The sequence below is a fragment of the Protopterus annectens genome, chromosome 2.part0 (genome assembly GCF_019279795.1).
Source record: "Protopterus annectens isolate FY-2018-M chromosome 2.part0, PAN1.0, whole genome shotgun sequence".
NCBI classification, from domain to species: Eukaryota; Metazoa; Chordata; order Ceratodontiformes; family Protopteridae; genus Protopterus; species Protopterus annectens.
Genome location: NC_056728.1, coordinates 73741602 through 73756347, shown reverse-complemented (window position 1 = coordinate 73756347; position 14746 = coordinate 73741602). Strand labels below are relative to the sequence as shown.

At 32.2% G+C, this 14746-nt stretch overlaps 1 protein-coding gene across 2 annotated transcripts in view; it reads right to left on the bottom strand.

Moving 5' to 3' along the window:
* The window catches only part of OBSL1 (obscurin like cytoskeletal adaptor 1), a 1518259-nt gene extending 1503944 nt beyond the window's left edge, over positions 1-14315 (bottom strand). The window contains exon 1 of one of the 2 annotated variants that reach the window (XM_044060562.1): positions 13802-14315. The gene's annotated coding sequence lies outside the window, so the exon portion shown is untranslated. The remainder of the gene's footprint in view (positions 1-13801) is intronic. The other variant, XM_044060561.1, reaches the window with a different exon arrangement.
* Positions 14316-14746: the final 431 nt, after the last annotated feature.

Sequence of the window (14746 nt, the reverse complement as noted above, 5' to 3'; positions counted from 1 at the left end):
CACGTGAATGAAAATATAACTTATCAAACTATGGCTCTTTCAATCATACTCTGACAAGCCTGTAATATAAAATAAATAAATAAATAAATGTGTGATATTGCATGTTTGATCAAGGTTGATACATTTAGGAAGCTGGCTTTCCTTGCCCTCAGATAACTACAAAGTTAATGACAATTAATTTTGGAGCTATAGTTTTGGAAACACTTCTTCCATCCCAGGAAAAAGCTGTTTTTGTGTTTCTTTGCTGTCTTGTGACACCTGATTTTTAGTGTACGACTTCCAGTTAGCTTGTGTAAGTCAACTGGATACCCCACCCCCACATAGGAAAATTGCTTGGAATGTGGTGTAGAATTACTTCAACTTTCTGCTTTGTCAGAACTCCGTGCTTCCTTAGCCCAATGAATATATATCTTTATTGACTACTGCTATAATCTACCTTTAGTACAACACCTGACCTTCACAGATGCTTGTCTGTTTTAGTTTACCTAGACAGGAAAGAAGCATGGCGTTATGCCTAAGGCTCTAGCAGTTGTCTTTCAAGCTGCACCTTAAACATACATTTTCCTGATAGGAAAATCAGGTCTGGTCTCAAGTCTGGTGGCATATATGTAGCATATTAATTCCCCATTACTGAACAATTCTTCACTGACCAGAGCTGGAATACAAACTGCATTCCTACAGTGAAAACAATAAAATAATGCTGCTGTTGATAACGGACAATATGATGCTTTATAGGCAGACTCTGAGCAAGAATTTCAGCAAAGGATAGGGGAATGGAATGAAAAGCTGAAGGCACATAGTATGAAACTGAGTACAGATAATACAGCTGTAATGGCAGCAAATGGGGAAATCAGAAGAAGCTGAGACTTGAGATAGAAGTGAAAATAGAACAAGTTAACAGCTTTAACTGGGAGGGGTGGTTGAGGAGAAGAAACGTCTGAATGAGGAGTTCAGTGATGATAGAATCAGTAGGGCTGCAGCCAAATGGCACAGAATGTCAGGGGTAGTTTATGACAGAAGAATGCCAAAGAAGCTGACAAGTAAGGTGTACAAAACAGTGGTGTGGCCATTACTAGTGCATGGTACAGAAACATGGACAGCAAAGGCAGACCAGATGAGGAAGACAGAAGTGGTGGAGATGAAGTGCCTGAGATATGTAGCAGGATGCACACTGTGGGACAGATGAAGAAACGAGGACATCACAGCAGAAGCCAAAATAGCTCCAATTGCAGAGAAGGTCAAAGAGAACAGATTACAGTGGTTCAGGCACATGTACAGAAAAGCAGAAGGAGAAGACCTGTGACACTCTGGCATGAGTACCATTGAAATGAAAGAGATGGCGACAGTTGACATGACACCCTGATCACATGTAGAAAATAGAAAAGGGAGGTTGATGATGAAGACACCTGGCTGGCTGTAGAAATGCATCGGTGAATAACTGCTGCCTCAAAAATCATTCCATAAAATAAATCCACTCAGTTCTACCATAACCAGAGTTTCCTTTGCCAAAATAGGAAAAGAAGCACCTCATCATCTACCTTGTTGGGTTACCCCCAACCCAAAAGTGCCAGAGGTTTTGGTAATTTCATGGGCCTTGCCAATTCCATAGTGTCAAGCTCCTGAAAAAAAAAGAGCCGTCATAAAAAAATGTTCTTTTAAAAAGTACAGATGAGCTTTTACTGATTATTTCTTTCCTTTCTTGCAGTTTCTACCCTAACCTTTTACTCAGTACTCTATACAAGGGCAGCAAGATATATCTAAACCCCACAAGATATATCCAAACCCCACTACCAAACATCTAACTAGTGGCCCTGTGGTATGCACAGTCCTTGAGAAAGCCCTTGAAGAAAGCAGCAATTTGTTTGTTTACATTGCATTCTAGAAATGTGTTTACTTCTATCCGCTACACGTCTGTGCAGTGCTCCCAGAAAGGGGTACCACCTCCTACCCTTTCCGTAACCTAGATATAACAATTGGAGCTGTAGCTGCTTAGACAGTGCTCTCATCTTCTCTCCTTAGAGCTGACTACTGACTAAGGTAATTATATTTACGTTATTTGTAGTAGAACTGTAAGTCAATTGTGTACATAAACAAGGCATAGAACTGAATTATTAATTATATAGTTGAAACAGAATGTTATTTTCCCTTTTAGATAACTTAAAAACTCCAGGTATAATACAAATTCTAGTAGTTGTAGTATGAAGATAAATTCTTTGCTCCTGACATAATGGCCTGTTTTACATGATGAATACAGGTTTCATATTCGTACTCTCTTCGGTTCGGAGATTACATTTCAGAGGAGAAAAACAGCTGAAGTATTATGTGTAATGCAATAAGGACACATGAAATAGAAGGACAGATAAATTAAACAGATAACAGACATGATACATATTTATACACATTGTATGTACTGCATTTGTAAATGTACTCAAAATTTAACTATTTCTCTGTCTGATTTCATGGCATTTGCCATACTAAGGTGTATTAGCAATTTTAATGGAATTTTGCCATTGTAAGGCTTCTCATATTTCAAAAATTGCCAGGCAGTCAAAAATCTAAGTAAGGTATTACAAGAAAATTACTAAAGGTAGTGCTATAATGTGCAAGTAAGCAGAGCGTAACAGTAATATAATAAGTAATTTAGTTAAATATATTAAGGAGCACCCTTTAAGTTTATAGGAAAGGAAAAATTTCATAATATAATTTATAATTCCAAAGACATGCATCTGGAACATTTCTGCCCTGGCTTCCGCTGAAAATAGGCTCCATCCTAGTTGGACTTTCATGGTCAAAAAATGTTAATAAATAAACAAAATAAATAAAATGAATAATACTAGATTTGATCATACCAGGAGGCAGTTTGGACAGAAAGAAACATTTCTGTATATTTATTCATTCATTAGACATTTGTTAACTTGGCCATTACAATGGTCAATGGACCCTTTTCAGGCTTAACACAAGCCTGGAATGCAAATGCTTACATGGAAGAATAAAGTTAAAAGAATACCCTTTGGTTTAACAATCATTGACAGCTTGGAGTGTTTACAACAGTGATCAATGTAATGGCATTTACAGCAGCACACTAAACATGGGAATTTTTCAAATGTGTAATTAGTACAATGTAAAATCACTGTGAGAGCAGAACAAAACTAGTCTTGGCAGCTGTAATGCATAGTCACAGATGTAATATATATATATATATATATATATATATATATATATATATATATATATATATATATATATATAATCCAGTACAATTGTAATAAGGCTAGAGTATTAGATTAATTGAAGGAAGAAAAAAATTAAAATAATTTCAGTCATAGTATTTATATAGTCAAGAGAAGGACTGGGAAATGGGCTAAAATCATTATGGTAGAAAAATGTTAGATATGAGAGAGTTAAAGTAAATAGGAGAAATGTTAGATATGAGAGAGTTAAAGTAAATAGCAGAAATGTTAGATATGAGAGAGTTAAAGTAAATACGAGAAATGTTAGATATGACACAGTTAAAGTGAATAGGAGAAATGTTAGATATGAGAGAGTTAAAGTAAATAGGAGAAATGTTAGATATGACAGAGTTAAAGTAAATAGGAGAAATGTTAGATATGAGAGAGTTAAAGTAAATACGAGAAATGTTAGATATGACAGAGTTAAAGTGAATAGGAGAAATGTTAGATATGAGAGAGTTAAAGTAAATAGGAGAAATGTTAGATATGAGAGAGTTAAAGTAAATAGCAGAAATGTTAGATATGAGAGAGTTAAAGTAAATAGGAGAAATGTTAGATATGAGAGAGTTAAAGTGAACAGGAGAAATGTTAGATATGAGAGAGTTAAAGTGAACAGGAGAAATGTTAGATATGAGAGAGTTAAAGTAAATAGGAGAAATGTTAGATATGAGAGAGTTAAAGTGAACAGGAGAAATGTTAGATATGAGAGAGTTAAAGTAAATAGGAGAAATGTTAGATATGAGAGAGTTAAAGTGAATAGGAGAAATGTTAGATATGAGAGAGTTAAAGTAAATAGGAGAAATGTAAGATATGAGAGAGTTAAAGTAAATAGGAGAAATGTTAGATATGAGAGAGTTAAAGTAAATAGCAGAAATGTTAGATATGAGAGAGTTAAAGTAAATAGGAGAAATGTTAGATATGAGAGAGTTAAAGTGAACAGGAGAAATGTTAGATATGAGAGAGTTAAAGTAAATAGGAGAAATGTAAGGTATGAGAGAGTTAAAGTAAATAGTAGAAATGTTAGATATGAGAGAGTTAAAGTAAATAGCAGAAATGTTAGATATGAGAGAGTTAAAGTAAATAGGAGAAATGTTAGATATGAGAGAGTTAAAGTGAACAGGAGAAATGTTAGATATGAGAGAGTTAAAGTAAATAGGAGAAATGTAAGATATGAGAGAGTTAAAGTAAATAGGAGAAATGTTAGATATGAGAGAGTTAAAGTGAACAGGAGAAATGTTAGATATGAGAGAGTTAAAGTAAATAGGAGAAATGTTAGATATGAGAGAGTTAAAGCGAATAGGAGAAATGTTAGATATGAGAGAGTTAAAGTAAATAGCAGAAATGTTAGATATGAGAGAGTTAAAGTGAATAGGAGAAATGTTAGATATGAGAGAGTTAAAGTGAACAGGAGAAATGTTAGATATGAGAGAGTTAAAGTGAATAGGAGAAATGTTAGATATGAGAGAGTTAAAGTGAATAGGAGAAATGTTAGATATGAGAGAGTTAAAGTAAATAGGAGAAATGTAAGATATGAGAGAGTTAAAGTAAATAGGAGAAATGTTAGATATGAGAGAGTTAAAGTGAATAGGAGAAATGTTAGATATGAGAGAGTTAAAGTAAATAGGAGAAATGTAAGATATGAGAGAGTTAAAGTAAATAGGAGAAATGTTAGATATGAGAGAGTTAAAGTGAATAGGAGAAATGTTAGATATGAGAGAGTTAAAGTAAATAGGAGAAATGTTAGATATGAGAGAGTTAAAGTAAATAGGAGAAATGTTAGATATGAGAGAGTTAAAGTAAATAGGAGAAATGTTAGATATGAGAGAGTTAAAGTGAATAGGAGAAATGTTAGATATGAGAGAGTTAAAGTAAATAGGAGAAATGTAAGATATGAGAGAGTTAAAGTAAATAGGAGAAATGTTAGATATGAGAGAGTTAAAGTAAATAGGAGAAATGTTAGATATGAGAGAGTTAAATAGGAGAAATGTTAGATATGAGAGAGTTAAAGTAAATAGGAGAAATGTTAGATATGAGAGAGTTAAAGTAAATAGGAGAAATGTTAGATATGAGAGATTTAAAGTGAATAGGAGAAATGTTAGATATGAGAGAGTTAAAGTAAATAGGAGAAATGTTAGATATGAGAGAGTTAAAGTAAATAGGAGAAATGTTAGATATGAGAGAGTTAAAGTAAATAAGAGAAATGTTAGATATGAGAGAGTTAAATAGGAGAAATGTTAGATATGAGAGAGTTAAAGTAAATAGGAGAAATGTTAGATATGAGAGAGTTAAAGTAAATAGGAGAAATGTTAGATATGAGAGATTTAAAGTAAATAGGAGAAATGTTAGATATGAGAGAGTTAAAGTAAATAGTAGAAATATAGATTAAATAATATCGCAAAACTCCTGAAGTGCTCAACAGCCAAGTAACAGAAATGAATTGATGCAAAATAAACTGTTGAAGTCACCATGAAGAAAATCAACGTCCTTGTTGCAGTATATTCTAATTTTATTAACGATAAAAACAGAAGATGAGCGCTTTCACGTGCCACATGCACGCTTCATCAGATCTACAATACAACAACTCTAACTTGCTTTTATAGCTAGATCCACCTACTAAATTCAATTAACCAAAGCAATTAAACAATTATATTAAAACAATCAACTAATTAAAGTAATACAAATATTTAAAGTACTAATATATGATGTTTCAACTCAGCCTTACACACAATGTATCCATAGCCACTGTTAGCATATATTAATTATATATTTTGTTGTTTCTACTAAAACTCAATGGAATTTGATAAAGCTGAGTATCCGCTTACATATATGCATCTTGTATAAACATAATATATCTAAAACATATGAAAAACATATCAAATATATATAAGCAACATATATTGCTCATACATAACAATGTAAAGCAGATTAAAATATAAAAAGGAGTATCAACAACTTTTTAGTGTATCTGAAATAAACCATATAAATATTCATAATCAATAATAATGATGATAAACTTTAATTATTAATTACTATATATTATAATATAATATAATATAAATTCATTTATAAGCATATATTCTATTTAAAACTACTATAAATAAAATATAATATAATACTTATACTATTAAAAATACACCTGAAATATCTGATGCAAGCTCAAATATAATACATTTTATAAAATTGGATATACAGATAAAACAAGCTCTTATAAATGTCTAAGTCTATGATTAGACTTAATTAAGTAAGGACTTTTAAATAAAATTAATGAAATATTACTGGTCAGACTTTAACATTATAACATTCAACAGTTCAATTCATATGCTATCTACAGGTGTTATTTTCTAATAGAGGTTTCATTGAAACATAGTGATTCAGACCTGGCGGTAAATGTGCCCCTGTTCTGAATATCCATTCGAGTTCCAGTCAGGCTAAATAATTCATATTGTCTCCCATTCTTAAACTCTGTGTGGCAACTTGTAGAACTCTAAATTTGAAACTATGATCAGAATGTATATTAATATGTCTCACTAGGGCATTCAACTCATTCTTTTTTCTGATGTCATAAACATGATTGTAAATCCTTTCCTTGAATTTTCTTTTTGTTAGCCCTATATAAAACGCATCACATTGTGCGCATGTTGCCATGTATATCAAATTCATTGTATCACAGTTGGCAAAAAATTTTGGTTCAAATTTAAAAAAAACAAAAGGATGTTTATAAACTTGTGTTTCAGTGATATATTGGCACATATTGCATTTTTTGCAAGGAAAACTACCTGTTAAAGAGATGCCCTCAGAGGGATCATATCTTGTTTTATTTGAGTCGAAATTAAATATTGCCTTAAGACTGTCACAATTTCTGAACATAAAAGAAGGTTTGTCACCAACTATGTTCTTGATAAAATCTTCCATAGTCAGTACATTCCAATTCCAATTCCAATAGAAGAAATGTTAGATATGAGAGAGTTAAAGTAAATAGGAGAAATGTTAGATACGAGAGATTTAAAGTAAATAGGAGAAATGTTAGATATGAGAGAGTTATAGTAAATAGGAGAAATGTTAGATATGAGAGAGTTAAAGTAAATAGGAGAAATGTTACATATGAGAGAGTTAAAGTAAATAGGAGAAATGTTAGATATGAGAGAGTTAAAGTAAATAGGAGAAATGTTAGATATGAGAAAGTTAAAGTAAATAGGAGAAATGTTAGATATGAGAGAGTTAAAGTAAATAGGAGAAATGTTAGATATGAGAGAGTTAAAGTAAATAGGAGAAATGTTAGATATGAGAGAGTTAAAGTAAATAGCAGAAATGTTAGATATGAGAGAGTTAAAGTAAATAGTAGAAATATAGATTAAATAATATCGCAAACCTCCTGAAGTGCTCAACAGCCAAGTAACAGAAATGAATTGATGCAAAATAAACTGTTGAAGTCACCATGAAGAAAATCAACGTCCTTGTTGCAGTATATTCTAATTTTATTAACGATAAAAACAGAAGATGAGCGCTTTCACGTGCCACATGCACGCTTCATCAGATCTACAATACAACAACTCTAACTTGCTTTTATAGCTAGATCCACCTACTAAATTCAATTAACCAAAGCAATTAAACAATTATATTAAAACAATCAACTAATTAAAGTAATACAAATATTTAAAGTACTAATATATGATGTTTCAACTCAGCCTTACACACAATGTATCCATAGCCACTGTTAGCATATATTAATTATATATTTTGTTGTTTCTACTAAAATTCAATGGAATTTGAAAAAGCTGAGTATCCGCTTACATATATGCATCTTGTATAAACATAATATATCTAAAACATATGAAAAACATATCAAATATATATAAGCAACATATATTGCTCATACATAACAATGTAAAGCAGATTAAAATATAAAAAGGAGCATCAACAACTTTTTAGTGTATCTGAAATAAACCATATAAATATTCATAATCAATAACAATGATGATAAACTTTAATTATTAATTACTATATATTATAATATAATATAAATTCATTTATAAGCATATATTCTATTTAAAACTACTATAAATAAAATATAATATAATACTTATACTATTAAAAATACACCTGAAATATCTGATGCAAGCTCAAATATAATACATTTTATAAAATTGGATATACAGATAAAACAAGCTCTTATAAATGTCTAAGTCTATGATTAGACTTAATTAAGTAAGGACTTTTAAATAAAATTAATAAAATATTACTGGTCAGACTTTAACATTATAACATTCAACAGTTCAATTCATATGCTATCTACAGGTGTTATTTTCTAATAGAGGTTTCATTGAAACATAGTGATTCAGACCTGGCGGTAAATGTGCCCCTGTTCTGAATATCCATTCGAGTTCCAGTCAGGCTAAATAATTCATATTGTCTCCCATTCTTAAACTCTGTGTGGCAACTTGTAGAACTCTAAATTTGAAACTATGATCAGAATGTATATTAATATGTCTCACTAGGGCATTCAACTCATTCTTTTTTCTGATGTCATAAACATGATTGTAAATCCTTTCCTTGAATTTTCTTTTTGTTAGCCCTATATAAAACGCATCACATTGTGCGCATGTTGCCATGTATATCAAATTCATTGTATCACAGTTGGCAAAAAATTTTGGTTCAAATTTAAAAAAACCAAAAGGATGTTTATAAACTTGTGTTTCAGTGATATATTGGCACATATTGCATTTTTTGCAAGGAAAACTACCTGTTAAAGAGATGCCCTCAGAGGGATCATATCTTGTTTTATTTGAGTCGAAATTAAATATTGCCTTAAGACTGTCACAATTTCTGAACATAAAAGAAGGTTTGTCACCAACTATGTTCTTGATAAAATCTTCCATAGTCAGTACATTCCAATTCCAATTCCAATAGAAGAAATGTTAGATATGAGAGAGTTAAAGTAAATAGGAGAAATGTTAGATACGAGACATTTAAAGTAAATAGAAGAAATGTTAGATATGAGAGAGTTATAGTAAATAGGAGAAATGTTAGATATGAGAGAGTTAAAGTAAATAGGAGAAATGTTACATATGAGAGAGTTAAAGTAAATAGGAGAAATGTTAGATATGAGAGAGTTAAAGTAAATAGGAGAAATGTTAGATATGAGAAAGTTAAAGTAAATAGTAGAAATGTTAGATACGAGAGAGTTAGAGTAAATAGAAGAAATGTTAGATATGAGAGAGTTAGAGTAAATAGGAGAAATGTTAGATATGAGAGAGTTAAAGTAAATAGGAGAGCATGAGAATTAGTGGGCAAGCAAAATGCACCTATTTACAGTATCAAACTCAGTGTGAAGCTTCTACTTTGCAGGAGTGATTTGACTATGCAACATTTACAGGCAGTGTCATTAAAGTATTAACTATATATGGCTATTCAGGTAGATCAAAGAAGGCCCAACTGAAATTTTCTTTGAGGTGTCTCTTCAGTAGTTTTCTAAAGGACTATATGTTAGGAAAACAGGAGCTATTAAATGAGGACTGAATAAACTGCTGACTTAACTCATTTTCACTGAGAATTGTGAATTATTTTTAACTACTTTAAAAATTGACATATTCTTTTTTTTATTCCAGTGAATAACCATACACACTACATGACAGGTAACTTTTTATAACCTTAAAATTGTCAGATATAAATTGCATGAGATATATGTGACAACATTCAAGTGTGTGTGTGTGACAGACATAAACAAAACATTATTTTGATTTGTACTGACATCTTACATTTATGTAGTTTTATATAGTCCACTACATGTTTTGTAGTAATCCTTCATAAATGAGGCTTTCATACTATTCATTCATTCATTCATTCATTCATTTTCAGTCACTTCTATAGAACATTCCTTTCATGCATCATACTTGGCAGGTCCTAAATACATGTTAGTTTTTCTTTTATATTTCCTTCTTTGACTCCTCTCTCTCCCTCCATATACATAAATATATATATATATATAGAGAGAGAGAGAGAGAGATTTCAATACAGTGTTGCTTTAATAGTTTAAATCTTTACAAGGGATGTAAATGTTCTTATATCAATTCACATATATATATATATATATATATATATATATATATATGACATGGCATATGATGCCACTTCTTTTAACATTTAGGTACCTGCAGAAGTAAAAGACTTAAAAAAATAGACTTTAGTTTCAGCATAAATGTCAACTGTTTCTTTTCAGCACTTTAAACACATGTACATAATTTGGAACTATGCATTTCAGACCGTATTATCTTCAGTAGGTCTTCTATCGAACTGTGCCTCATCAGCAAAACCACTAACATTGTGAAATTATGTCCTAAAGGATAAATTCATGCAGTGACTGGGAAAAAAGGATAAAAGTGATAAGCCAAGCCATAAGTCAACAGACATGGTACTAAAATGTGTATTCTGGTACTAAATTATTGATTATAACTAATATTACATGTCTACATTTCATCTGATGAATGCAATGGCATTATTTCTACTCCATATTTTTAGCCTATACCCAATCAGGCCCCATATCATGATGTGAGGCTCTCTTATTCTATTTTATTTTATTTTTTATTTGTTTATGTATAATAAAGACAAGGGATGTCTTTAGCACAAGCAAGTAACAGTGCTGGATCAAATGACCGCCTTTTGAAAATTGTGTTAAAAATACAAAAAACAACCACACTTAAACAGATTATTTTTCTCACTGTACATTTCAGTTAGGTGATGTAACTTGACTTTTTGTTAAAACTTTTTCATTTTAATACTTCAGATGTGAAGTAAGGTAATAAGACAAGTGCTTTACAAGTCTAGAACAAAAATATAGAAAACCTTTGAAGTTATGAGCTTATGTTACATTTAATGATTATTGCAGCCTAACTTACAAAATGTTCAATATTTTGATTTGAAACTAGATACTACTTTGACCGGAGCCATGAATGTGACAGCTGTTATTTCTCAGATGTAGGCCAAAGTCCATTTCTTCCATGCCAAAGTAGACTTTGGTTGCTTTATGAAATCCCCTTTTGTTAAAAATGTTACTGCCTGCATATAACCGTTCAGTAAATATCAATTGCACTATGATAAACCTATTATATTAAAGTATTTGAAAGAAACTACTGAAAACTGTTGGAAGTTATTGTTTTTACATTTAATTTGGCAAACATGTCCCTGCAAATGTTTGGCCGTATTCTTTTTTCCCTTCAAAACATATAATAGTCACTTATTCTGAGTGCTTTAGAAACATGATAGCCATTAGTTTGATCATAATTGACCCAAATGTTTCTTCTCCTTATAATCAATAGAAGTGCCTTGTGAAAAATGTTATGTCTGCACTTTTGCAGTGACATCCTAAAGTTATATGTCAGACTTATGAGGTGAGACTGTTGAAAGCTGTTTAGAAAGTTGATTTCAACTCTGAACCAATATTTTTAAATATTGCAGCCTGCATACTAACTGTAACTTCTTTATAATAAACTACTACAGTGACAGCAGTTCAAACTGCCCATGATGCATGTAGACCTTGATAAGCCACTGTCTGTTTTCAATAAAAGAAATATGCCCACACTAAGTAAATGGATGAAAATATTATATTACCATGGTCCAGCTATTTCCAAAGCAAGATAATTGATAATTGATGTGTAACAAGCTATATTAAACTACAATATTTATATGGGAATCTAGAATGTTTCACTTTCCCAACACTGGGAAATAAAGCAGTCACTAGCAAGAAAGATTACTCTCTGTTGAAGAAAGGCTTGATATGTCCAATTTAAAAAGATTTACATTCATTCAAACTACATATAATACTGGTATATATATTCACGCTACTAGTTGTTTTAGCCATACAGGACGTGTTCAATATCTTTATATCCTTTTAACATTTCCTTTAAACTCAACTCTACTCCAGTGTTTTCGCATGAGTGTAATTACCCCGAATACCTCAGCTGATTAATTTCGGTAACTACTGTAATATCTTTCAACCTCTTAGTGCAAGAAGTCTGGACAAAGCCTGACAAAACAGGGGGACTAAGGCCCAAAAATAAGGACAGATTTTAAATATTGTCTGATAAACTTAAAAGGTTGTTAGAGCAACAGGGTTCATGTTAACATACATTATCTGAATGATTTGAAGTCTGAAACTCAAATGTATGCCATTATTTGGTGACTTCAATCCTCAAATCATCCCAGTGATTTGCCAGAAAGCCAAAAATTTTAGGAGGAACACACCAAACATATGAGACAAAAATCTGGACTTTCTGTGAGAATCTGGACAGTTGAGAAGTATGTAATCTCAGAAAAAGACTCCAAAGCTGGGGATGGAAACTGAGCTGAAGAGAACAATGGATGTGTTGGGGAGGGTGCAAATATTAGATATCACAATGTTTTGCTTCTCTTAAACCATTCGTTTAACTTTATTGCCATATCATTGTTTTTGCAAAGCATGCCCACAGCTCCTCTCTGTCTGTCACCTCATAGGGCTAAGGATTTGCAATAATCTATGTTACCTCAAGTACTTAAATCAATACTTTGATCAAGTCTAAAAGGCTGGCAAATATCAAATTTAACTATTGCAGCAGTGTGATGAATTAATGCTTCCTAGCTTACTCTATAACCTACATGTAAAGACAGAAAGCAATGAACAAGCATCATCCTGCAAATGGAGTTTTCTCTGCTAACATTTTGTTGTTTTGTGGCAATGATTTAGCTATCATACACTCTCAGCTCCTCTTATAAAGCAGGCATTTGGTTGTAATCTCAAATGTCATGAATTTTGCAGACTGTTCAGATTTTTTCCTTACAGTTTTGGTCTGTTTCCTATAAATTTTGTGGTTTTCTGGCAAATCTGAGGATTGCAGTCACTAAATAATGACAGACATTTGAGTTTTCAGACTTTACATCCTTTATAAAATGTATACTAACTCAAATCATGTTATTGTAGCAAGTTTATAAGAGCAATATGTAAAATTTGTCCCTATTTGGGGGCTTTGTCCCCCCATTATTTTAGGCTTTGTTCAGATTTCTTGCTTGAATATTGAGAGGTATGGAAGGGGGGCTTATTTGGCTACTAATAATTTGAAATCAAGAAGTCCCATAGAATGTATCCTTCCATGTCTATCAGCAGAAAACTTTCAGCTTTAAATTTCCACTTTAACTGTGGATAAGTAATATATGTTTTAATTATCATTAAACTCTCTATATATGTTCTTAATGTGCATATTATTGCAGGTGAGCTGTTCTTTGTGTGCTGAATTCACATGACTGCCTATGGGTTTTCCCTGGTATCTTTTCTGAGCCTGAGCTTCAACAAACAAAACAAACAAAATAAATAAATACATAACTTTCAGGCCTTGCACATTGGACAATGGATTACTTTTGCTATGCATGAACAGCTCCTAAGTACAACAGACTAGTAAATGTTTAATTGTGGAACAACAAAATGGCAGCAATAACTTAAGGAAAATCACATGATTGCTAGACGTGTTTCCCGTAGTACCATAGCAGCTAATACAGCAAATGACAGTAAAAGCTTCTATGAATAAATTCAAGATATGTTTACTTACTTGAACTAGATCACTGCAGGCAAGAATATTGTTATATTGTGATATTAATGTGGCATACAAACGCCTATGTGTTGACAACAGTTTTCTTCTCTATTTCTCTGGAGTTCCACACTCTTTCTCTCTCACTTGCTGTCTTAGGATAGTACCTTTAGCCCTTACAGAATGAACGGAGCTTCAGAAAAAAGTTATTTCCCTGTAGATCATAATGCCTCCATGTGTCCCTTCGCTGAGCTATTTTTCATTCCCTTTACAAGGTATCCAGCAAACAGAAAAGAAAAAAGTCTTTCAGAAATCTGCAATGTAGTGTCATAAAAATCTTTTCCTTTCTGCTCACTTCGGTGCCCATGTGTCTGTTTTCTCTCTCTTTCTTTCCCTTCCCCCTGAATTTGATGTGCCAACACAGGCATGTAATTGTGCTGGGCCAGTTAGAACACTCGCACAGCTGCTGTTCCCAAAAATACCCCCTTGCATGATGACATAGCAAGTGCTGATAAGCGCAAGGCCTGCTCCATTCACTGCCAGTGAAAAGTCTAAGTATAACCTGCTATAGCAGGCTTGGGAAACACTGTACTTCTTCATGAATCTGGTAGCATGACATGAGCTGATGGCAGAGTTTTTATCTGAAGTGTGTTTAACTTTTGTGATTACAGATTCCATTAAAGAACAATTAAGGCCAGGCCATATTATCCCCTCATCTACAGAAACACATTGTGTCTTGGCAATGCAGTTAGTCTGTTCCACTTACCTAATCTCATGGATAACTGCTTTAATGTCCAGCTACATTCCTAACCACACAACATGACCTTAGCTTGTCCTTTTTTAATTTGAACAAAGAATCCAGACTTGTTATTCTCCCCTGCCTCATGGGAATCCCTGCCTTAATATAATACAACACAGACCAGAATCCGTAAGTGGTGCAATTATATTACACCTCATTCTATTTCA